Genomic DNA, 4,188 nt, shown 5'->3' on the forward strand with positions numbered 1-4,188 from the left:
CCGCACGTTTCTCATCCTCCATTGATTGCAGCTCATACCTAAGCAGCACAAATCCAGGAGAAGCAAAGCAGCCTGCAGTGTGGACAGAAGGACTGAACCAAGAAGTCCACACTGAGAGCTCAGCTTCAGGCTTTCTTCCTTGCTGAGACCCTCCCCTGCCCCAAATGAAATACAGTTTTTGCCCCATTAGGCAAAACGTCTTAATTAGCAAGGGACCGATAGTTTCATAATCTTTAAAAAGAACCCACAGTTCTCAAACACCCCCTCACATGGATGCACGTGAGGTATAAGACAGCAACCCAATGTCTGTTACTATGGAACTCAATGGTGTAAAATTAATTCACTAAAGCACGCACCCACTGCAAAAAAAACAAAAAACAAAAAACAGCCTTTGCCAGCTAGGTGCTTCAGAAGGTGATGTAGTTTAGATGTGTGTCTCCCTCTAAGTTTCATGTTGAAATGTAATTCGAAATGTTGGAGGTGGGGCCTAGTGGGAGGTGTTTGGGTCACGGGGGCAGATCCATCATGAATGGCTTGGTGCCATCCCCTTGGTGATAAGTGAGTTCTCTATTAGTTCATGTGAGAGTTGGTTGTTTAAAGTGCTTGACACCTCCTCCTCTTCTCTCTTGCTCCCTCTTTTGCCATGTGACATGCCCGCTCCCCCTTCACCTTCTGCCATGAGTAAAAGCTCCCTGAGACCTCACCAGAAGCCAAGCAGATGGGGGTGCCATGCTTGTACAGCCTGCAGAACCGTGAGCCAAATAAGCCTCTTTTCTTTATAAATTGCCCAGTCTCATGTATTTCTTTATCGCAATGCAAAAGGGACTGATGTCACACTACATGTAACAAAGAAGGCAAAGATGTCACACTACATATAACATTTGCATTCTGAGAGTCGCCTCCCACTCAAACGTAAGCTCCATGTGTTCAGGGATTTGCCATGGGTCTGTTCAATGCTGCACAGCCAGTGCCTAGAACAGCACCCAGACAGAGCAGCCAACAAATATTTATTGAACCAATAAATAAATCATACATGAACCAAGTATGAATTGTTGGTTTGTGTAAATGTCTTTAAAGCAGTGCTAGTTAATGTTACCTATTTTGGGCTCCATAGAGATTGTGCTTTTTCTATGTCCTCACAGAGGATTGGCAGATAGATATTCAGCGATGTAACATATATACCTGAAAATTATTTCACTCAAATAATCATGTTAGAAAAGTCCTGAAAGAGGCCGGGCATGGTGGCTCATGCCTGTAATCCCAGCACTTTGGGAGGCCAAGGCGGGTGGATTGCCTGAGGTCAGGAGTTCGAGGCCAGCCTGGGCAACATGGTGAAACCCTGTCTCTACCAAAATACAAAGAATTAGCCATGCATGGCAGCATGCACCTGTAGTCCCAGCTACTTGGGAGGCTGAGGCAGGAGAATTGCTTGAACCCGGGAGGCAGAGGTTGCAGTGAGCCGAGATCGCGCCACTGCTCTCCAGCCAGAGCGTGATTCCATCTCCAAAAAAAAAAAAAAAATCCAGAAAGGATTTTTGGTGGTTGTTTGTTGCTTGGTTTGACTTGTTTTCTTAAAAGGCCAGATGTGTATAAGGTGCTTGGTTTTATTATCACGGTTTTATAAGAAGTGTTCAGACTCATCCGTGATACTAAAAGAGCCACATTATATTTGGATTTGGACACTTTCCCTGGTTGATCTCCTTCCTACAAGAATGGAACATGTAACATCCTAGACACCCTGATGATTCTGTAGTATCAAGCCCCTTCTTGGAAGAAGGCCTCCAAGAGGTTTCCAGGTGGTGAGCCAGGCCAACCTCCTCAGGCGGTGAATCACACCATCCCTAAAGCTCATACCAGCTCACAGATAAGGCCTCTCACCTAGACCCCTCCAAAAGCTTCAGCTCGATTAAAAACAAAGTACATATGGTCTAGCTTTAATCAAAAACTGAGCAAACAATCAAAACAACAACTAGCAAAATGTGTGAATACCTGTTTCTAAGGTATTGGAAACAACTTGCAGACATGAATTCACCAAGTCTTATAAAATAGGGGGTAAGGGCACATAGCCTTATATTTATTTTACCAAAGAGAACAGAAAAAGTCATTAAGAACCAGCAATGGAATCCAGTCTCTGGCTCCTGGATGCACTGTTTAGGTAACCGCACACCCACCTGAAGTTCTCTATTAAAAGCCAATACATTGAGAAAACAGTCATTCTCATATTCTACTGCTGAATCTGGCTTGGGACATTGCATTTGTAATAATAAATATTTGCATACAGAGAAGAGCTGCCGAAATAGCATGGATTTTGGAATCTGAAAGATGAAGTCAAATTCCAGCCATATGACCTCCAACAAGTTACTTATGTAATCTGAACACAACTTTGTTCTGTAAAATGTGGGCAAGGATAGCAACCCAGCAATGCTGCCATAAAAATTATGGATACTATCTGTAAGCTTCCAGTAGATTGCCTCATTTATAAATGATACTTAGTAAAGGATGATGATGATAACGCTGGCCTTCCCTATTCAAAAAGCACATTCTCAGCTGGCCACAGTGGCTCACACCTGTAATCCAGAACTTTGAGAGGCCTAGGTAGAAGAATTGCTTGAGCCCAGCAATTCAAGACCAGCCTGGGTAACATAGTGAGATCCCTTCTCTACAAAAAGAAATTATTTTTAAATTAGCTGGACGTGGTGACGCAAGCCTGTGGTCCCAGCTACTCAGGAGGCTGAGATAGAAGGATCGCTTGAGCCCAGGAGGTCGAGGCTGCAGTGGGCCATGATCATGCCACTGCACTCCAGCCTGGGTGACAGAGCAAGAACTTGTTTCAATAAATAAATAAATGTAAACAAAACAAAACAAAACAAAAATTCTCAGGATGAACGAACACTTTGTCTTTCCCCCCAGTAATGTTAGTACTTATGAAAACATCAGGTGCTAAGATTTAATAGCTTATCAGGTTAACTTTTTCGGGGGATCCATTTGCAGAAATTAGATTTGCTGTATTGATTTGACCACAACTTTGCATGATCCCAACTGAACATTCCCAGCTAAAACAGGGTTTTTCTTTCCTGTTAACTTTAAGACTCTCTCTCTCTCTTACTCCAGCAATTCATTTCTCATTTGGTTTGGGACAGAGCCAGCTGGTAAAAGCTTTCAGCATGTGTTTATTGCCTCTTTGTTCTCAAGCATTTTGTGGGGCCTCCTGGCAGCTCTGGTCTGGAGAAAGCAGCAAAACCCTCTGGAGTTGCAAAGCCCAGACAAATCCCAGGCTCTGACCACTGCCTAGGGGTGGCGAAGAACAGCTAGAAGCCTCCCCTCCCACCCCAAACTCCTGCTCAGAACTCTCAGTAAACACAGGGCAGGAGCCCAGCATTTGGCCCCAGGGGCTTCCTCCTACTGGAGTTGTTTTGGAGTCAGCTGTGCTGCCTCTTGTCAGGCCCTACACAGGACCTTTCCCCTTGATACTTGCCTGGTCTCCAGCAAGCAATTGTTTGGGGAAATGTGTGTATGTGCGCGTGTGTGTGTGTGTGTGTGTGTGTGTGTGTGTGTGTGTGTGTGTAGCCCATCAAAACTGTCTTCAACAATGACACTGCTGCTTGTAGACATTACAGATACCCTTGTTCTGGGAGGTCCTTGGGTGTCTTTCCAAATAGATTGCCTGAACACTCAACCCCAGTCCACACCTCCAAGCCTGACCCCATTTAGGAGTCTTACTCTAAGCCTGGAGGTGAAAACAAGGCTTAGCCCCAGCAGAGTCACCACTGCCCAGCCTTCTCCACCTGCCGTCTCCATACCACTTACGGTGTGCCATGGTGGATGCATTAAAAGGCAGTACAACTCAACAGTCAATAGCATCACTGTAGCCTTCAGTTGACAAAGAGCCATATCTAGCTTTGCCATTTTGGGGAGCCTGTGTACAAATATTTATTACTATAAATACGGCAGGGCACGGTGGCTCATGCCTGTAATCCCAGCACTTTGGGAGGCTGAGGTGGGTGGATCACAAGGTGAGGAGATCGAGACCATCCTGGCTAACACGGTGAAACCCCATCTTCACTAAAAAACACAAAAAATAAATAAATAAATACGATGTCCCAGGCCAGATCCATACTCAGCAGTAGGATTCAGGAGCTCTATGACATACCTGAGCCAAGTTCAATATCTCACTTTCCCTCTGTTCCT

The sequence above is a fragment of the Pongo abelii genome, chromosome 14 (assembly GCF_028885655.2).
Source record: "Pongo abelii isolate AG06213 chromosome 14, NHGRI_mPonAbe1-v2.0_pri, whole genome shotgun sequence".
Classification (NCBI taxonomy): Eukaryota; Metazoa; Chordata; class Mammalia; order Primates; family Hominidae; genus Pongo; species Pongo abelii.